Here is a 22,338-nt window from a genome sequence, read left to right as displayed (position 1 = left end):
GAGCTAAACGCATTCCGCACTGCAGCTGGAAAGAAGTTCTCTAAAAGGAACAGATCTGAGCCTTTTTAAAAACTCTCCCGTGGTCCTTCCTTGCCCTCGGGGTAAATTTTATCCTCCTTAACAAAGCCTCCAAGATCTGGCAGGCCTCTCCTTAACCACTCCAGCTAGAGCCAGAGTTTTGGATGCCTGCGTGCTCAGTTATGTCTGACTCTTTGCAGTCGCAGCCTAACTAGATTTCTTCCCAGCATCCCTCCTCACCCCCACTCCCTAGCATTCCTCAGTAAAGCCATGTTGAATCGCTGAGCTGCCTGAATACACCCTGTTCTCTCTCCCACTTCTTGGCCTTTGCATAATAGTCGTGGTGATTTATAAAGAACTTGCTCTAAGTGCCAGGCAATGTGCTAAATATTATATGCGTACTTTATATTCCACTCGCGTCCTCACGATAACCTAGGAAGAGCAGCAGGGTGTGCGAGGTAAGCACACTCCCGAGACGGCCTGCTGAAAGTCAGTCTCATGGACTAATCATGTTTTTATTTTCTGTATTTATGATGCTTTGGCATTCCAGGCCCTTGCTAATCCTGGAGAAACCGCCCCTCCCGGGGCCAGCTCATATCTAGAGATAGTAAACAACTTGCCTAAGCGCCCTAAGAGCTGTTTCTCTGCAAATCAATCAGTCCAAAGGCAAACACCCAACCACCTCCTCTATCCGACTCTCACAGCCAAGTCAATATTGTCTCTTCCATCAATCAGCCCAGGGCTGCGTACCAGATAACTCGGGGCCAACCTGAAATCATTCAAACTAGCCAATCCTGATTTACGCTGCCTCTTTCCTTCCTTCCCATGAAAACTACAAAAAAACCTCTTGCTCTTTTTTTTTTTCTATCTAACTGACCCTGGTTTCTCATACTACCCTGTGTAGCCTGGCATGCTCCACTCCTCTCGAGAATTGTAAATAATGCTGTGCTTAGTCGTTCAGTCGTGTCTGACTCTTTGCAACCCCACAGACTGTAGCCTGCCAGGCTCCTCTGCCCATGGGGATTCTCCAGACAGGAATACTGGAGTGGGCTGCCTTTTCCTCCTCCAGGAGATCTTCCCAACCCAGGGATCAAACCCAGGTCTCTTGCATCGCTGGCGGATTCCTTAGCAGCTGAACCACCAGGGAAGCCCAAGTAAGTAATACATTGCTTCTATTAAAGACAGATATCTCCACGCCTGTCATCGTTCAGTACCTGATTAAAATAAAATCTTAGGTACATTTCACAACAACTCAGCCTCTTACTAGGTGTGGGACCTTGGACTCAATCTCTCTCTGCCTTGAGTTCTCTTTATCTAAAACACGGATAATAATAAATACAGATAATAATACCTCAGATAGTAATGAATCTGCCTGCAGTGCAGGAGACCTGAGTTCAATACTGGGTCAGGAAGATCTCCTGGAGAAAGGAATGGCTACCCACTCCGGTATTCTTCCCTGGAAAATCCATGGACAGAGGAACCTGGGTGGCTATAGTTCATGGTGTAACAGGAGGGAAAGGGGCACAGCTTTTGAAAGAATGACGTAGGCCAAGGACATAACAAAAACTGATCAGAATCAAATGGGTCAAAGACGGCAGAGAAGTTGGCTTTGATTGGACCTTGATCTTCAATCAACAAGCTAAATGACACAGCTAGAGGCATCGTGAGACCCCCTGGAGGAGGGCATGGCAACCCATTCCAGTTCTCTTGCCTGGAGAACCTCTTGGACAGAGGAGCCTGGCGGGTTACAGTCCATGGGGTCACAGAGAGTCGGACACGACTGAGCATAGATGCAGATGCAGAGACATCATGATAGTTCCCAGGCGCTGTCAAAACCAAGGAGTGGACGGCGGCCCAGTTCCTGGAAACTCCACCCCTTCACTCAGACAGTAAAGCATCTGCCTGCAAAGCAGGAGACCCAGGTTTGAGCCCTGGGTCAGGAAGATCTCTTGGAGAAGGAAATGGCAATGCACTCCACTATCCTTGCCTGGAAAATTCCATGGACAGAGGAACCTGGCAGGCTACAGGCCACGGGGTCCCAAGGAGTCAGACACGACTGAGCGACTAACACACTCATATTCCCCAAAATAATTTGGGATAATCCTCTCACTCGTTAGCATATGAAAATTACCCAGCCTATAAAAACTAACCAGGCCATATTTGGCCACCACACTAGCCCTCTGTGATGACTCACACTCTGTCATGGAGTGTGCTTCTCTCTGAATCTGAATAAATCCACTTGCCTATCACTTTGTCTCTCACTGAATTATTTCTGTGATGCGACATCAAAAACCTGAGCTTCATTGGGTCCTGTAACCAGATGCCATGGGTTTTAGCTAGGTTCTCGTCCCAGCCACGTGAGTTCAAGTCCCAAGCAGGGTTTTGGCTGGGTTTGAATGCCAGCACATGAAAGATGGAGAAGCTCTATACAGTCAGCAAAAACAAGACCAGGAGCTGACTGGCTCAGATCATGAACTTCTTATTGCAAAATTCAGACTTAAATTGAAGAAAGTAGGGGAAACCACTAGACTATTCAGTTCAGTTCAATTCAGTTGTTCAGTTGTGTCCAACTCTTTTCGACCCCATGGACTGTAGCACACCAGGCTTCCCTGTCCATCACCAACTCCTGGTGCTTACTCAAACTCATGTCCATTGAGTTGGTAATACCATCCAACCATCTCATCCTCTGTCGTCCCCTTCTCCTCCTGCCCTCGGTTTTTCCCAGCATCAGGGTCTTTTCCATTGAGTCAGTTCTTCGCATCAGGTGGCCAAAGTACTGGAGTTTCAGCTTCAGCATCAGTCCTTCCAATGAATATTCAGGACTGATTTCCTTTAGGATGAACTGGCTTGATATCCTTGCAGCCCAAGGGACTCTCAAGATTCTTCTCTAACACCACAGTTCAAAAGCATCAGTTATTTGGTGCTCAGCTTTCTTTATAGTCCAACTCTCACATCCATACATGACTACTGGAAAAACCATAGCTTTGATTATACAGTCCTTTGTAGGCAAAGTAATGTCTCTGCTTTTCAATACACTGTCTAGGTTGGACATAGTTTTTCTCCCAAGGAACAAGCATCTTTTAATTTCATGGCTGCAGTCACCATCTGCAGTGATTTTGGAGCCCAAGAAAATAAAGTCAGCCACTGTTTCCATTGTTTCCCCATCTATTTGCCATGAAGTGATGGGACTGGATGCCATGATCGTAGTTTTTTGAATGTTGAGTTTTAAGCCAACATTTTCAGCCTCCATTTTCACTTTAATCAAGAGGCTCTTTAGTTCTTTTTCGCTTTCTGCCATAAGGGTGGTGTCATCTGCATATCTGAGGTTATTGATATTTCTCCCAACAATCTTGATTCTAGCTTGGGCTTCATCCAGCCTGGCATTTCACATGATGTACTCTGCATTTAAGTTAAATAAGCAGGATGATAATATACAGCATTGACGTATATTGGAACCAGTCTGTTGTTCCATGTCCAGTTCTAACTGTTGCTTCCTGACCTGCATACAGGTTTCTCAGGAGGCAGGTCAGGTGGTCTGGAATTCCCATCTCTTTCAGAATTTCCCACAGTCTGTTGTGAGCCACACAGTCAAAGGCTTTGGCGTAGTCAATAAAGCAGAAGTAGATGTTTTTATGGAACTCTCTTGCTTTTTCCATGATCCAGCAGATGTTAGCAATTTGATCTCTGGTTCCTCTGGCTTTTCTAAATCCAGCTTGAACATCTGGAAGTTCTCAGTTCAGGTACTGTTTAAGCCTAGCTTAGAGAATTTTGAGCATTACTTTATTTTGAGCATTACTTTACTAGCATGTGAGATCAGTGCAATTGTGCGGTCGTTTGAGCATTCTTTGGCATTGCCTTTCTTTGGGATTGGAATGAAAACTGACCTTTTCCAGTCCTCTGGCCATTGCTGAGTTTTCCAAATTTGCTGGCATATTGAGTTCAGCACTTTCACAGCATCATCTTTTAGAATTTGAAAGAGCGCAGCTGGAATTCCATCACCTCCACTAGCTTTGTTCATAGTGATGCTTCTTAAGGCCCACTTGACTTGGCATTCCAGAACGTCTGGCTCTAGGTGAATGATCACACCATCCTGGTTATCTGGGTCATGAAGATCTTTTTTGTATAGCTCTTCTGTGTATTCTTGCCACCTCTTCTCAATATCTTCAGCTTCTGTTAGGTCAGTATCATTTCTGTCCTTTATTTTACCCATCTTTATACAAAATGTTCCTTTGGTATCTCTAATTTTCTTGAAGAAATCTCTAATCTTTCCCATTCTGTTGTTTTCCTCTATTTCTTGGCATTGATCACTGAGAGTCTTTCTTATGTCTCCTTGCTATTCTTTGGAACTCGGCATTCAAATGGGTATATCTTTCCTTTTCTCCTTTGCCTTTTGCTTCTCTTCTTTTCACAGCTATTTGTAAGGTCTCCTTAGACAACCATTTTGCCTTTCTGCATTTCTTTTTCTTGGGGATGGTCTGATCCCTGCCTCCTGTAGAATGTCATGAACCTCCATCCATAGTTCTTCAGGCCCTCTATCAGATCTAATCCATTTAATCTATTTGTCATTTCCACTGTATAATTGCAAGGGATTTGATTTAGGGCATACCTGAATGGTCTAGTGGTTTTCCCTACTTTCTACAATTTAAGTCTGAATTTGGCAATAAGGAGTTCATGACCTGAGCCATAGTCAGCTCCCGGTCTTGTTTTTGCTGACTGTATAGAGCTTCTCCATCTTTGGCTGCAAAGAATATAATCAATCTGACTTCAGTATTGAGTATTCAGGTTGACCTAAATCAAATCCTTTATGATTAAACAGTGGAAGTGACAAATAGGTTCAAGGGATTAGGAGATCAAACCACTTCATCCTAAAGGAAATCAATCCTGAATATTTATTCATTGGAAGGAGTGATTCTGAAGTTGAAGTTCCAATACTTTGGCCACTGATGTGGAGAACTGACTCATTTGGAAAGACCCTGATGTTGGGAAAGATTGAAGGCAGGAGGAGAAGGGGATGACAGAAGGAATAGATGGTTGGATGGAATCACTGACTCCATGGACATGAGTTTGAACAAGCTCCGGGAGATAGTGAAGGACAGGGAAGCATGGCATGCTGCAGTCCATGCTGCTGCTACTGCTAAGTCGATTCAGTCGTGTCTGACTCTGTGTGACCCCAGAGACAGCAGCCCACCAGGCTCCCCCATCTCTGGGATTCTCCAGGCAAGAACACTGGAGTGGGTTGCCATTTCCTTCTCTAATGCATGAAAGTGAAAAGTGAAAGTGAAGTCGCTCAGTCGTGTCCGACTCCTAGCGACCCCATGGACTACGGCCTACCAGGCTCCTCCATCCATGGGATTTTCCAGGCAAGAGTACTGGAGTGGGGTGCCATTGCCTTCTCCGCTGCAGTCCATAGCGTTGCAAATAGTCGGATACAACTTAGCAAGTGAACAACAATTCCAGTGTTCGTTTTATTGTACTGGGGTTTATTTACCCTGAACTTATTCAGGTTAATTGATCAAGCAAGCTAGCGTTATTCCTGTATAACATTTATAACAATGAAGAAATGTTGAGACATGATTCAAGTGAATTGAATCATTATTGTGACAAATCTTCACAGTGATCATGTGTTTTTTTTTTTTAATTTTTAAAATTTTGTTGGGTCATGTCACGCAGCATGTGGGATTTAAGTTCCCTGACCAGGAATGGAACCTGCGCCCCCTACATTGGAAGTGCAGTCTTAACCACTAGACCACCAGGGAAGTCCCTGATCATTCTTATAGTGTGCTAGCAATAGATAATATCCAAGATCTTCAGATGACTAAAGCCGTGTGTGTGTGTGTGTGTGCGTGTGTGTGGCGCATGTGTGTGTGTGTGTGTGTGCGTGCGTGTGCATGTGCGTGTGCTCAGAGGCTCAGCCTTCTGGCTCTCTGTGGCCCTCATGGACTGTCGCCCGCCAGGCTTCTCCGCCAGCGGGACCTTCCCGGCGAGCATCCTGGAGTGGGAAGACCACTTCCTCCTCCGGGGCAACTGCCCAATCCAAGGACAGAACCTGCTTCTCTTACGTGTCCTGCACTGGCAGGCAGATGAGTTTCCATTAGCGCCTGAGAGGATATTAAATCAAGTAAGCTAATCATTGATACCTAAATCATTTCTAAGGTAGAATACCGAAACATTATCAACCAAGCATACCTTTAAGTTTATATATTCTGCATATGTGCTATGTAAAAATTATGTTTCGGGTTTTGTTAAGGAGCATTTTTTAAATGTGTAAGAGACACCTGTGGTTGTAGAAAGTTGCAAGCTTTGATTGTCCGCTAAAATACTCAGGTAAGGCAGACGGGTTTTAATTAACTTACCCCACACACACACCCTACTGTTATCTGTGAATCAGTAGTTGGTTACTTTGGTAAAAAGTAAAACTTTGGTTAAAAGTAAAACTTTGGTTAAAAGTAGAACTTCTACGAGTGGTTGAGATTAGACTAGCAGTAACAGAAATATAATGTGTATGTGAGCAGAGATTCTCAGGCTTTTGGTGGGGACCCTGACTTCTGATCCCTTTACATTGTCTCTCTCTCTCTTTTTTTTTTTTAAATATTTATTGATTTCTGGCTGTGCTTGGTGTTCATTTCTGCGCACGGGCTTTTTCTAGCTGTGGCAGGCGGGGGCTCCTCTCTGACTGTAGTGGGCAGGCTTCTCACGGCCGCGGCTTCTGTTGTTGCAGAGCGACGGCTCTAGGCACGTGGGCTTCAGAGACAGTGGCACGTGGGCTTCGTTGTTCCGAGGCAAAGAGGGATCTTCCCTGATTGGGGATTAAGCCTGTGCCCCTGCATTGGCAGGCAGATTCTTAACCACTGGACCACCAGGGAAGCACCCTTCATATTCTTGACACATATTAAGGACCCCAAACAACTTTTGTTATGCAATTTAAAAAAAATATAGATTTATTTTTCCATATAGAGATTTTATATTTTAATATATGCTATCTTATTTTGTTCATGCAAATTTAAATCTAATGATTACCATATTGAAATTTGAGACTGGAAAAAATTTTTAACTAACAAAATATTTATTGATTCCTTTGAAGGTAAAAAATGATGTACTCATTGCTTGTTAACATAATATTAATATGAAAATTGTTCTGGCCTTGTGGGCTCACTGAAAGAGAAACAATGTGCTAAGTTTAAGCGTCAGTTTGATTCAGAATATAAAAGAGCATTTATATACAAGTAAATTTTACATCATTTGGTTGGCTGTACCTGAATCTGAAAGGAAGCTTGAAATATGTCAAAATTACAACAAAGTTTGCTCAACTTTGACAGACTTGCTTCTTTGGTTTACTGATTAATGCTTTCACCTGCTTATGTAAGGCTTTTCTTTACTTTCTGTATAATTGCCTAGATAGCAAACTTTCCATGTCTTAATAATTTTCTGTGATTTATTTGTATTTTATTATATCCTTGATTATTTAAGGGTGGGGGAAAGCTGATTATGAAAAAGCTGATTTTCTTTACTATCTTGTTACCTTCTATGTTTATTTTTAAATGCTTTATTATCACATATAGACACTCAAGATCCCCTCTTAATCAAATATCCAAATCTCTTCTGATGGCTTTTTTGAATTTTTGCTTTCCCAGAACTGGATCCTAAATTTGGAAAAGAGTAAAGAAAAATTTCAAGATATCCCCTACATCTAAAACTATCTTTGAGCGTTCCCATAGGGTCTCTGGAAAATCACAAAAATTTGTTCTTTCACTTTATTTTTAAAAAAAAATGCTACATATAATCAATTTGCTTGAAAATTTGCATGTAAAGAGTTATCAAATCACAGGAAATGCTAAGCTTTCTCTAAGTAAAATACATCTAGATCAAATGTTATTTATACAAACATTTTAAAATTGCATTTTATGGGAAGTCCCTGGGACTGTGTCCTTGCTCTTCTTAGTAGGTATTTGCCCTCGAGGAAAGCACTTTCCTGAACTAGTTCTCGAAAGAGCCAGAGCCATTATGAAACAGCTCTGCTGAGCGTCCCTCCTCTCCTCCGAGTCCTGTCAGTGCTTTGCTGCTGAGATCGGCCTCGCCAGTACAGTGTATCAGCCTCGAGCTCAGATAGTGTTTAAAATATTTACTTGCTGCTACAATCCTTGGGTAAGGCTTCCTTCTATTTTTTTTTTTTTTGCACCACTGTGACTTGCAAGATCTTCATTTCCCAACCAGAGACGGAATCCAATGCCCCTGGCAGCGAGGGGGCCAAGCCCCAACCACTGGGCCACCAGGACGTCCTGAGGACTCTCCGTTAATTGAATCCAGCATGGTCTAGGCCGGCGGATGTACATCAAACTTAATGGAACGGAGATCTGTAGACATCTGTGAAATATCTGGATCCCACTCCAGACTTCCTGAATCTCTTTACTCCATACTCTTGGTACAAAAAACAATATGTCTCAGGATTCAGTTCAGTTCAGTTCAGTTCAGTAGCTCAGTTGTGTCCGACTCTTTGCGACCCCATGAATCGCTGCACACCAGGCCTCCCTGTCCATCACCAACTCCCAGAGTTCACTCAGACTCACGTCCATCGAGTCAGTGATGCCATCGAACCATCTCATCCTCTGTTGTCCCCTTCTCCTCCTGCCCCCAATCACTCCCAGCATCAGAGTCTTTTCCAATGAGTCAACTCTTCGCATGAGGTGGCCAAAATACTGGAGTTTCAGCTTCAGCATTAGTCCTTCCAAAGAAATCCCAGGGCTGATCTCCTTCAGAATGGTCTGGTTGAATCTCCTTGCAGTCCAAGGGACTCTCAAGAGTCTTCTCCAACACCACAGTTCAAAAGCATCAATTCTTCGGTGCTCAGCCTTCTTCACAGTCCTACTCTCACATCCATACATGATCACAGGAAAAACCATAGCCTTGACTAGACGGACCTTTGTTGGCAAAGTAATGTCTCTGCTTTTGAATATGCTATCTAGGTTGGTCATAACTTTCCTTCCAAGGAGTAAGCGTCTTTTAATTTCATGGCTGCAGTCACCATCTGCAGTGATTTTGGAGCCCCAAAAAATAAAGTCTGCCACTTTTCTCAAGATTTATTCCTCTCTATAAATTATATTTATCCATTTTTATGAATCAGATGCAACACTTACTGACTTCTTTGAACGTAGGCTTAATCGCTATCTTTAGAGATGTTTTGCCTAAATTTTCTTCTTTTTGGAACATCTGATTATCTTTGTTTTACTTGCCAGAAACAACAAAATTTCCTTGTGTTTCATGATTCTTAGTATGAACTCTCAGAGAAGGCAATGGCACCCCACTCCAGCACTCTTGCCTGGAAAATCCCATGGACGGAAGAGCCTGGTAGACTACAGTCCATGGGGTCGCTAGGAGTCGGACAGGACTGAGTGACTTCACTTTCACTTTTCACTTTCATGCATTGGAGGAGGAAATGGCAACCCACTCCAGTGTTCTTGCCTGGAGAATCCCAGAGACGGGGAGCCTGGTGGGCTGCTGTCTCTGGGGTCGCACAGAGTCGGACACGACTGAAGCGACTTAGCAGCAGTAGCAGCAGTATGAACTCTCATCAGATCTCTCACATGGGAAGATTATCAGTAATAAGTTAACCACATCCATTTTGGTCACTGCTATCTGTGAGATCTCTGAGGCTTGCCCTGCTGTAAACCACAGACCGGAGTTCGTGTTCTCATCAAAGGACAGTTTCAGAGCTTCATAGAAAAGGACTGCACCAGATACCTCAAACTATTGACATTCAAAGCTGAGTTGACCTGGCTTAGATAACTTTTAGGCTCTACCAGTGGAGTGAGTCAGGATTTCTAGGACTCGATAGTCAAGTATGCATGCTTGCTAAGCTGCTTCAGTCATGTCTGACTCTGTGCGACCCTATGGACTGTAGTCCACCAGGCTCCTCTGTCCATGGGATTCTCCAGGCAAGAATACTGGAACGGGTTGACATGCCCTTCTCCAGGGAATCTTCCCAACCCAGAGATTGAACCTGCATCTCTTATGTCTCTGGCATTGGCAGGAAGGTTCTTTTTTTTTTTTTTTTTTCTTTTTCAGGGGAAAGCGCGAACGCAGTCCCCCACTACCACAAATTATGCAGTCGAGTTTCCCACATTTGGGGAAATCGCAGGGGTCAGCACATCCGGAGTGCAATGGATAAGCCTCGCCCTGGGAAAACCACCTTCGTGATCATGGTATCTCCCCTGCCAGGTAAGTATGGCAGGAAGGTTCTTAACCACTAGATCCACCTAATCAAGCAGATGGCTTCTTCAGACACCACCTCGAGAGTCCTCAGAGGACATCCCTAGTAGCGTGGTGGATGGGACTCCGTCTGCCCATGCAGGGGACATGGGTTCCGTCCCTGATCCGGGAGGACTCCACGTGCCTCAGAACAAGGAAGCCTGTGAGCCACGACCGCGGAGCCTGCAAGCCCTGGAGCCTGCGCCACAAGAGAGGCCACTGCAAGGAGCGACCTGCGCTTCGAAACGCAGAGTAACTGCTGCTCGCTGGAATATTTGTTTGCAATATTGTTGATCTTGTTTTAGTGCCCTGTTTTCCAGATTTATAAGGAAGCCCTTTGTCTTCTTAAGCCATCTGTAACCCATAACAATTCAGTAGCTTCTGCTTTTGTCAGTGGAACTAAACATCGACTGACTTTGCAGAATTCAGAAATTCAGTGCTCCCCTGCTTGTCATGGCAAGTTATTGCATAGTTTCAGTAAGTATACGCCCTCCTTCTTACCAGGATATGATCGGGATAAACTGATCATACTTCAGGGCCTGGAGTGTCATTTTTGAGAATGATGCTCTTCAAGTCAGAGGCAACAAGATATTTCAGGGAATAAAATTTGATACTGAACTGAACATGGTCAGCTTGCCCTCGGGCAGCAAATCCAACCTACTAACACCGGGTTGTGGTGAAGGAACATACAGCATTATTGACGGCCCAGGCCAGGAGAAGGGGCAGCTCGTGTCCAAAAGATGCAAACTCCCCAATGACTTTCAGGGAAGAATTTTTAAAGGCAAAATTAAGGGTGAGGGCTGTGAGATGCGTGATCAGCTCATGGACTTTGTTGCGACTGGTTGGTGGTGAGGTAGCAGGGTGATGGTTCAGGATTCTTAATCATCAGCCTTCTGGTTCCAATCAGTCTGGTGTCTACATGCTTGTGGTCAGCATTGAGTAACCATCCCAGACCTGGGTAGGGGGGGTCTTAGTTTCTGCAGAACAACTCAAAAGTTATGTGTAAGATCGTTAAGTACATCCATTGAGACGGACCTAGGTCTCTGTTTTGTCGCTATTGTTGAAGGGATCGTTACTTTTCTTGCTGGACTGCTTTTCCTTTGCTTCTGCATCCCTTCTCTTCTCTAATTAGTAACTGCTTGGCTCTGCTCTTTGGAAGACCTAGGAGGCTAAAGCAGTTTTGACAAACAAGAAACAGCAGACATGGAAGGGCTCTTGTGTCTGGGAGGGCTCTGCAGGGCCCTGCTCCTGTTCAGCTTCTCCTTCCTTTGATACTCGTCAACCCTGAGGGGAACAGGGCAGGGCAAGAAAGGGAATCATGTTTTCAATACAGAGGTTACTCACAAACTCCACAGGGTAACTCAGTTTTAAGGAACTCACTTTCAAACTTGGCTGTACTTACAGAACTACTCCTTACAAAGCTCTCCAAGAAAACTGGTCTGCTACCTGGTTTAAAGATCCTAAGGAAGGATATCTGTGCGCATGTTGGCTCAGTTGCTCTGTCGTGTCCGACTCTTCGCAGCCCCATGGACTGTAGCTCACCAGGCTCCTCTGGCCATGGGGTTTTCCAGGCAAGTACACCGGAGCGGGTTGCCATTTCCTACCCCAGGGGCTCTTCCTGACCCAGGGACTGAACCACGTCTCTTGCGTCTCCTGCCTTGGCAGTGGACTCTTTAGCACTAGCGCCACCTGGGAAGCCCAAGAAATGGAATTTGGATGTTTGGGGGACCTCAAAAGGAGGAATTCATCAAAATTTATGGGTACAACAGATGAGAGAAATCTGCTGAAAAACAGTTTCCTGGGTTGGCTTTCTTAATCTACAAATAACAAATAACAGAGCCTTTAGAAATCTCAAGTGGAAGAACTTCCCTGGCAGTCCAGTGGTTAAAACTCTACCCTTCTACTGCAGGGAGAGCAGGTTTGATCCCTAGTCAGGGAACTAAGATCCGACACGCGGCTCCGCCCCTCAAAAAAAAAAAAACCAAAAAAACAAGTGGACATCCCTTGTAAAAAATTCTAGAAAAAGTTAATTTTCAATCGTTTAAATGTGTATGGCTTTGAATGTTGTGAAGCACATTTACAAGACTTGTATGACAAATTAATACTCTCACCGCACCTACATAAACAATTAGGACAAATCTAAGGAGACCAGCTTCACCCTGTGATCAAGAATAATTTTTCTTTGAGACTCTGATCACAGGGGTTCGGAGAGACCATAGGGACAAATAGGAAAAACTCCAAAGTGTATTTGGGTGTCCTGACTGGCTCAGCAGTCAGGGAAAGGCTATTCTACCTTTCATTATCTTTGAACTACTTTCTAGCTCTGTAAGTTAGAGAAAATGAACAGTAACACAAATGATTCTTGTCTATAGAAACGCACATTGTGAAATGCGGTTTATGATTTACTGTTTTGTGGATATTGACCAACTTTGCCAGTTTTGTATCTATTTATAAATTAATTTCATTGATCCTTATTTCACTATATTTGTGGAGTACTTTGGAGGTTTTTTTTATTCTATTTTTTTTTCTTGACTATGCCACATGGCATGTGGTATCTTAGACCCCCTGCCAGGGATGAAATCCGTGCTCCCTGAAGTGGAGACATGGCGTCTTAACCACTGAACCAGGAAAGTCCCAAGTGTACTTTGATTCCTTCTCTGAATGAGTCATAACATCTTTCTGGTTCCCTCATTACTTAACAGATTGCATACAATCTTTGATATAGGTTCATTTCATATTTGTATGCGAGTCAAATTTTTATCTTTTTTTGGGAAAATTATCTTTGAGTTAATAGGTATTGGATGTTTGAAACAGTTCCTGGCACTCAGTACAGGCTTAGTAATTGTTAACTTTTGCAAGTAAAGGATTCAGATTATCCCCATTTTACAGATGGGGAGAATGAGGTACAGAGAAGGTAAGCACATTTGCTTGAATGGCACTGCTTGTCAGAGGTAGAGTAGAAGTCCCGTCTGTATGTCTTCAAAGCCTCTGTCTTTTTGCCCTCACCCTCACCACACCTCTCTCTTACCCATCGTCCTCTCTGGCTGGGCTTTGCTAACTCCCAGTCAAGTCTCATAGTTGGAGTCTCTCTGGATCTTTCTGGGCTAGATGAGCAGTGCCCCCTCCAACCTTGTAATTTCCCCTAGCAAGCGCATATCATAAGTATGTTACAACCATTAATTTCATCTGAAAGAAGACCAGGGACCAGGACTTTCCATCCCTACCCAGCACAGAGCCCAGCACACAGCAAGGGCCAGAAGTGAGTGTCACGTAGGTGTGGCATTTTCTTCACAGGGAATGGAGAACAGGATGCTTTCTGGAACTGCCGGAACCCCTCTGCCTCTCTGTCCTCTGCCAGCCCAACACTCTTTGGGCTCCCGCCACTCCAGGGAGTAGCAAGTCACCTAAAGAGGACGCCCAGAGCCACTGGGCTCCCATGACTTGGGTTCCTGGTTTTTGGTGTTGTGTTTTTCCAAATCAAATTCCAGAAATCCAGGTTTAAAAATAACCGAGAAATGCAAACTTCTCCACCAAGCCGCCTGGCAAAAACAAATCCTCAACAGCAACCGAAGCTCAGCCTCACTTCACTTACTCGTTTTCAGATGCCAGCTCGGCTCCGTTTTGGGTGGAGAGGAAAACGACTCCTTGGGGTCGAAGGGCAAGGGCCCGGGAGCAGGGCGCAAGCCGGCCAGATGCATGGCCAGTACACGCCCTTGTGGGCAGACAGCTGTTCGAGACTGCTGCGAAGTCCGGTTTTCCTTGGAGGCCCAGCTTGCTGGTCCCCAGCCCTGGTTCGGGCAGGAGATCAAAGCAGCTCTGGAAAATGGTCTCTGCGAGTGATCCAGAATTCATTCTCCTTCCCTGGGGGGACATCGGCTTCTGCTCAAGCCTGCCTTTCCCCATCATGACTTAGGGAACAGGTTGGTGGTAATAGCAAGTAGCGTTTATACTCACACTGATCAGCAACCTCCAACTCCCTCTGCTTTGCTCCCTCGTCTATTTTTTGACCTGTCATCTTCCTTAATGCCCATTTTGTGGGCAAGGAAAAAAAAAAGTGTGATGGAAGAGAGGAAATTTAGGAGCAGGGAAGGCTTGGAAAACTGTCAAACTTCATATTTCCTCCTTATTTGAATCAGCATTTATGTCCCTCGATGGGGTTTTCCTGCATATGCTTGTATAACTCCCTTTTAAAACAATTTTTGCTGTTTTTTCCTTTCCCTGCCCCTGGGTGAGTTATTCCAATGACTACTTTCCACCTCAAAAGAGGAGTCGTGGACAGGAAAAGAGTGGTCGTGTGGGCTGTTGCCTACAACTCCAAGTGGAGCCAGGAGACTTTGGTTCTATTCTGAGCCTTTTTTGGGAACACGACGAAAGCGAGGGACAAGAGCCCTGCCCTTTTACGGGAGTTCCCGGGACCCTGTGCCAACAGGATGGAGTTGCTTCCTCCAGATCCAAAGGGGCTAGGAATTAGCATTTATGAAACACCTGCCCAGTGCTTGGAGGAGGAAACTGCAACCCACTCCAGTATTCTTGCCTGGAGAATTCCATGGGCAGAGGAGCCTGGTGGACTATAGTCCATGGGGTCACAAAGAGGTGGACACGACTGAACAACTGAGCACATGCAATCAAGATAGGCCTCATGGAGGAAGTGATGTTTGAAGACTCAGAAGAGACATGAGAGGGACTTCCCTGACTGCCCAATGGTTAGGACTTCACACTTCCACAGCAGGGGCCAGGGTTCCATCCCTGGTTGGGGAATTAAGATCTCTCAAGGTGCATGACCCAGCCAAAAAAAAATAAAGAGAGATGTGAGAGTCAGATGGAGGAGGCTGATGTCTGAGGGAAGATTATTACTGTCAGAGGGAACAGTCAGGTCAATGCAAAGTCCTCTAAGGCTGGAGCTTGTCTAGCACATTGGAGGAGCAGCAGGGAGCCCACAGCGAATTTGAGATGTGTGATTTCTCTCCATACAGGGTCAAATAAACAACATCCAAAAGCGTGAGCAGAGAGGTCCGTTTACGAGAAGCTTCCAAACAAGCCAGCCAATTCCAGAGTTTCCCCACAACCGCCCTCCTCTCAACCAGCTGTTTTGAACCCAAGGGTCCATGAACTTGGATGGGAAAAAAAATTACATCTTTTTTTTCACTAACCTCTTACTCGAATTTAACACTTCCTTCAATTATGAGCGTAGGCAACAAATCGCATAGTCTTAGCATGACCAGCTGCTGCTGCTGCTAAGTCGCTTCAGTCGTGTCCGACTCTGTGCGACCCCATAGACGGCAGCCCACCAGGCTTCCCCGTCCTGGGATTCTCCAGGCAAGAACACTGGAGTGGGTTGCCACTTCCTCCTCCAATGCATGAAAGTGAAAAGTGAAAGGGAAGTCACTCAGTCGTATCCGACTCTTAGCGACCCCCTGGACTGCAGCCCACCAGGCTCCTCCGTCCATGGGATTTTCCAGGCAAGAGTACCAGCAACTGACACCAATAGGAATCATAGATACGTTCATTCCACGTGACAGGTGTTATAGATTATCCCCAAATGTCTTTTACGCTCATCACTGTGAACTAATAGTCATTACAGAGCCTGCCACCAGCACTTAGGACTCACTGCGGTTACAAGCACATATGTCGTCCTTGTTCAGTTGCTAAGTCATGTCTGACTCTCTGCGACCCCGTGGACTGTAGCACGCTAGGCTTCCCTGTCCTTCACTATCTCCTGGAGATGTGGACATTGCTCAAACGCATGTCCATCATGCCGATGATGCCATCTAACCACCTCATCCTCTGTCGTCCCCTTCTCCTCCCGCCTTCCATCTTTCGCAGCATCAGGGTCTTTTCCAATGAGTCGGCTCTCTGCATCAGGTGGCCAAAGGATTGGAGCTTCACCTTCAGCATCAGTCCTTCCCATGTTACTATAATACAAATGCAAATTTAAAACATCTTTTTTTTTTTTAAATTGGAGGATAAGTGTTTTACAATGTTGTGTTGGTTTCTGCTGTACAATGAGAATCAGCTGTATATAAGTGTGTGCGTATATATATATATAAGCTTCCCTGGTGGCTCACACAGTAAAGAATCCGCCTGCAATGTGGGAAACCTGGGTTTGATCCCTGAGTTGGGAAAATCCCCTGGAGAAGGGAATGGCAGCGCACGCCAGTATTCTTGCCTGGAGAATCCCATGGACAGAGGAGCCTGGCGGGCTGCAGTCCATGGGGTTGCAAAGAGTGGGACACGACTGAGCGACTGAGCACAGCATATATGTGTACCCCCTCCCCCTCACCCCCTCCCCCTCGAGCCTCTCTCCCACCCTCCCCACCACCCCGCCCTCTAGGCCATCACCGCGTGCTCGGCCGGGCTCCTGTGTTGTGCGCAGCTTCCCATTAGCTCGTCTACATGCGGTGATGCTGTATGTCAACACCACCCTCTCCTTCCCCTGCTGTGCCCACAAGACCGTCCTCTGCATCTGCATCTCTAATTAAAACGTCTTTAATAATGATATTTCAATATATTTAGTTTTCTTTGTCATCCTACACACTTCATTGTTTGTATCTCAAATCATTCTGAGAAAGGCTGCATCAGCTGCCCTGAACTGCTAAAGGGTTCGGAGCATAAAAGAGTTAAGACCCCTGATCTAAGCTGAATATCCTTGACAAGACAGGAAGCAAAAAAACCAAATACATAAGTCACTACAGTTTCTTGACCCATGCTGGACCTGTGCCAGGAACTTATTGGCCATTACCTCGTTTAGTTCCTACAGTTGCAAGGAGGATGTGGCTATTAATCCCATTTTAAAGTTGAAGAAATTGAGGTTCAAAGAGGTTAAAGTTACCCAGTCGGTCAGCGGGAAATCAGGCATTCAAACTCAGGGATATTTGTAAAGTCTGTTAGTTTCCTCAAAACAAACCGCACAGGTTACAGCCTAAACGCCCCTCTGAATCAGCAGCGTCAGTCAAGCCGCGGTGTGGCGTTAGTTCCGAGTCTGGAGACTGGGGCTAGTCTCCTGGGCTCAAATCCAGCCTGTGCTGCTTGTTTTACATGGGACTTCAGGTAAATTATACTTAACCTCTCCTGGCCTTCACTTCCCTGTCTTTAACATAAGGCCTGATGGCGATAACAATGCCACCAGCATAGATGTGTTGTGCGGTAGCAAATGTCCAGGGCTGCCTGGAATGTAGAAGGCGCTTGCTTTATGAGAATTCATTTTTATTAAGACCTCTGGCTCTAGAGAGAAACAGATTGGGTTTGCGTATCAGCATAACTAACTGTGTGGTCTTGGCCAACTCACTTAACCTCTCTGAGCTTCACTTCCTCGTTGTGTAAGTGGGGATCATATTATTTGCCTCATAGGGCAGATATAAGGATTAAATGAGATGATGAATATAGGATATTTAGATACTCACTGATCACTATAAGCAATCTCTAATAGATACATCCTCAGTAAGTGCTCACATTATTTTTACTATTTTCTATTTCTTTTCAACCTCATCAATTCCCCCACTCCTTGCTCTTGTTTTTGTTAAGATTTCCTAGTCTCATTCCTTTACTCAAGGATTTCATGGAAAGTCTAACACAATCAACCTATTTATTAAGCTAAATTCAGACATTTATTACCCAAACATTTATTTATTATTTATTATTACCATGTGCCAGAAGTGTCTAGGCACATGGATACATCACTGAACAGGAGTCAAATGTCTTTACCCACAGCAGCTAATATTCTAGAGTTTAGACATGCTGCCTCACATGAAGTCCCCTTTACTGATTTGAAAGAAAGTGAAGTCGCTCAGTCGTGTCCGACTCTTTGCGACCCCATAGGCTGCAGCCTACCAGGCTCCTCCATTGGTGAGATTTTCCAGGCAAGAGTACCAGAGTGGGTTACCATTTCCTTCTCCAGAGGATCTTCCTGACCCAGGGATCGAATCCCGGTCTCCCGCACTCCAGGTAGATGCTTTACCGTCTGAGCCACAGGGAAGACAAGACCCCTTTACTGATCTAGAGAGAATCAAATTAATATTTGACAATATTGACTTCATATCAGCATATTGAACATAAGTCTATGCTGCCTTCCTCTAGAAGACCCTCTAGGTGGGCTCAGGAGCTCTCCAGCCCCACCCCCGCCCCTGAGAACTATCTCCTCTCCACGGGCAGTGCCCACTCACAGTTCCCTGCTTTGCACACGCTGGCCCCTTTCCACCTGAGAAACTGCTATTTGTTCTTTGGGCCCTGAGTCAAATGTTCACTTCTGACGAATACTGTATATCACTTACATATGGAATCTAAAAAAATACAACAGACTAGTGAATATAACAATAAGGAGGCAGACACAGACATAGAGGAGAGACTAGGGTTACCAGTGGGAGGAGGGGAGAGGAGGCCAGTAAGGAGGACAAACGATTAGGTACGAAATAGGCTATAAGGACCTATTATGCAACATAGGGAATATAGTCCACAGTTCATAATAACTATAAATGGAGGATAAGCTTTAAGAATTGGGAATCCCCATAGTCCGCATTTGTAACATATATATAATATTCTACATGGGTTATACTTCAATTAAAAATACGCCCACTTCCTCCACGAAGCCTCCTTAGACTCCCCCATAGTAGATGCCTACTCTACTCGAGCCCTCCAGGGGACATCTGCTCATTTTACTGATCAGCCTCAGTGTCTTAGTCGTCCTTTCGGGAGTCATTCCCTCCTTGCTTTCAGTCCAGCGGGCTGATCTTAACCCTACCTCACCCCTCGTTCCAAGACCGAGCCCGTGATTAGGCCTAGCCAATCAGAGTATTCCATTCCCTTAGCCGCAGTCATTGGTTCAGGATGGACGTAACCCAAGCCTGACCAATGAGATTCAAGCCTGGGACTTTTTGCTTGCTGCCGCTGCTACTGCTAAGTTGCTTCAGTCGTGTCGGACTCTGTGCGACCCCATGGACTGCAGCCCACCAGCTCCCCCCGCCCGTCCCCGGGACTCTCCAGGCAAGAACACCGGAGTAGGTTGCCATTTCCTTCTGCAATGCATGAAAGTGAAAAGTGAAAGTGAAGTCGCTCAGTCGTGTCCGACTCTTAGCGACCCCATGGACTGCAGCCCACCAGGCTCCTCGGTCCATGGGATTTTCTAGGCAAGAGTACTGGAGTGGGGTGCCATTGCCTTCTCCGGACTTTTTGTTTAAGCCAGCTCAAACTGGGTTTCTGTCCCTTGCAATCAAGACTTCTGTCTAGAACAAGCAATCTCTGAGTAGATTGTTTTCTCATCTCTCAGTTTTCTTCTGTCTTTCACCCTACACTATGAAATAACCCAGGGCCAGGATAGGTTCTTTTTCATGAGATGAGCTGGGGTCCAAATCCCTTCAGATGAATGGCAGTTGACATAGTCCTGGAATGAGACTGCCAATAGATTCTTGTCTGTTCTATGTGAATGTGAACAGCTTGTGGCCCTTCTTCTTCTTTTATTTATGTTTACTTATTTATTTGGTTGCACTGAGGCTCAGCTGTGGCTCGTGGGCTGGGTCGATCTGAGGTATGTGGGATCTTAGTTCCCCGACCAGGGATCGAACTAGCATCCCCTGAATTGCAAGGCGGGTTCTTAACCACTGGACCACCAGGGAGATCCCTGGCCTATCTTTCTGGGAAGGATGGAAAAGAACACATTTGCCAGACTCGTGACCCCAGACTACGCATCCGAGGCTGTTTATCGGCTGCAGCCACAGCACCACATCTGGCACAAGAGCTGCAATTTGGTGCCACTCCTTGGTGAAGCCTGCAGGAGTCCACAGTCATCTTCCAGGCTCTCTCTGGGTTTTGTAGAGAACACACTGGTGAGTTCGCCCATCACTGGTGATTAATCGCTCTCTGCTTTTCCTTGTCATTCTCCAGTGCGTTGGTAGCTTCCAGCAACAGCGATCCAACTCCAGAGTCTTTAAGACTCCGCATATCCCATTCCAGTTCACTCCCAGGGAGAAACTTTTAAACCGCATCGTAAGTGCACGCCAGAGGCTCCTGCTGCTCCACAGCCACCACTGGCAGGCTGTTCGTTGCCAGGCAACTGGCCTGCGATCCAGCTCTCAAGTCCCATTTTCGTTTGCTTGCTGAGACCCCTTCCAGGATCAACGGACCTAGGCTGGGTTATCTGTGAAGCGGATTCTGAGTCTGACATTTTCATGTAAGAAGTTTTGAGGAGAGAGGCTCTCAGGAACAAAACCCACGAGTAAGAGGAGCGGAACCGGGCAGAGGGAGAAGCTGCACTCTGATGAAATTGCTCGCAGGGCTCCAGCAGAGCCGCGGGGCGCTCCGGGGCGCAGCTGGGCCTTCACACTGGCCCTGCCTTGAGGCAAGGGGCCTCAGGACTTACGCTCCTTCCTGGATCGGTCACTGGATGCAAGAGGCCTTTAGGAAGGGGGCTTGATCTTGGGCCAGGCACCACCCCGTCTGTTAACCTGCGGTGGTCCTGAACTGGGGGGATTTGAGCCAACACCACTTCATCCTCTGTGGAGAGCCTGCATTTCCATACGCATGTGCCCACGCTCCATGCACACCTTATTTTTTATTTATTTTTCAATTTGAAGCATAGGTCATTTACAATGTTGGGTTGAGTTTCAAGTGTACAACAGAGTGATTCAGTTATATATTACTGAATATATACATATATATATTCTTTTTCAGATGATTTTCTATTATAGGTCATTACAGGATATTGAGTATCATTCCCTGTGCTATACAGTAGGTCCTTGTTGTTTACCTAGTTTAAATGTTTTAAATATTTATTTTTATTTATTTACTTGACTGCTCTCTCTGCTTAGTCGCTCAGTCGTCTGACTCTTTGCGACCCCATGGACTGTAGTCCCCCAGGCTCCTCTGTCCATGGGATTCTCCAGGCAGGAACACTGGAGGGCTGCCATGCCCTCCTCCAGGGGATCTTCCCGACCCAGGGATGGAAGGCTTGTCTCTTCTGTCTCCCGCACTGACAAGGTGGGTTCTTTACCAGTAGCGCCACCTGGGAAGCCCATACATAGTAGTATGTATACGTTAGTCTCAAACTCCTCATTTGTCTCCTCCCGCCACTAGTCTCTTGTGATTTTTAGATACTAAACATACCTCCTTTCAGTCTGTCATCTGTTAACTGTCTCAGTGTCATTTGTTGAGCAGGACTCCTTAATTATGATATAACCAAACTAACAGATTGCCCTCCTTAAGGATGTGTCCCTATTGCCTAGGTTAAAAGGATATTCTCTTCAGTCCTTCCAGAGCCCACTGTGCACGCTGAGCAGGGTGTCGGCATCTGGGTTTCTTCCCTTTCCTTCTGTACAATGACAGCTTTCCTCACTTGTCTTGAACTCTCTGCTCTCCGGTTTCTGCTTTCACCACCGTCTGAAGAGGCAACATCTGCAGGGAATCACTGACCTCTTGCCATTTATACTTCTTGTTTGTTACAAAGTTCCCATTCATCAGGCCTCTGTGAAGGGCTAGGAGGTTTGGACCACCTCCTCCTCTTGCCGCTCTGTGTGTGCCCTTTCTAACTTGTTATTTATCTTTTCTTCTTCTGTCTCTTCCTCTTCATTCATCCCTAGGGTTTCATTGGTTTAACTTCCTTTTGCAGCCCTGTATAATTGGTGCAATTTAAGGCTCTATCCTGGTTTTTATGTTTATCCCTTGTAATTCCACATTCTTTGAGAAATTCATCAATTTTCAAGATTTTAATACCTTCAAGTGGGTGAGTCCCCTACTGGCAAATCCAGCCCTGACCTCTCTTGTGAATGCCAGTGACAGATTTCAAACTGAAAATTGGACATTTCTTAGTCCATCTGAATTCAAATTAATCTTAAATGTGAAAGTGATTTTATGTGATTTGCCTGTATTTTATACGCTTCCAAATCCTCCAACATTGTCACAGTATCTTCCATAAACTAGGTCTTCAACGTGTCTTTATTCACTGCATAAGAGGATCTCTCATGTTCAGCCATATTAAACGTCAAAATTAAGTATTTTTATCCATGGTTCAAAAGACCAGAGTCACATAAGCTTTCAGAGAAAAGTGCAGCCTCGAGTCAGCTTGTCCTCTTCCTCTGGGACACGAGTGGCTGT

At 45.4% G+C, this 22,338-nt stretch overlaps 1 long non-coding RNA gene and 1 other non-coding gene across 2 annotated transcripts; both read right to left on the bottom strand.

Annotated features, from left to right (window-relative positions):
• Positions 1–10,074: 10,074 nt before the first annotated feature.
• On the bottom strand, positions 10,075–10,238 carry LOC123465489. Its single transcript, XR_006640723.1, has one exon. It is a non-coding gene; the product is annotated as a U1 spliceosomal RNA (small nuclear RNA).
• On the bottom strand, positions 10,081–21,630 carry LOC123465479. The gene is made up of 4 exons (XR_006640702.1): positions 21,619–21,630; positions 19,983–19,987; positions 14,132–14,136; positions 10,081–10,223 (listed from the first exon to the last, which is right to left on the bottom strand). It is a non-coding gene; the product is annotated as an uncharacterized LOC123465479 (long non-coding RNA).
• Positions 21,631–22,338: the final 708 nt, after the last annotated feature.

This window comes from Bubalus bubalis, chromosome 2 (genome assembly GCF_019923935.1).
Source record: "Bubalus bubalis isolate 160015118507 breed Murrah chromosome 2, NDDB_SH_1, whole genome shotgun sequence".
Lineage (NCBI taxonomy): Eukaryota > Metazoa > Chordata > Mammalia > Artiodactyla > Bovidae > Bubalus > Bubalus bubalis.
This window is presented reverse-complemented; position numbering and strand designations above follow the sequence as displayed.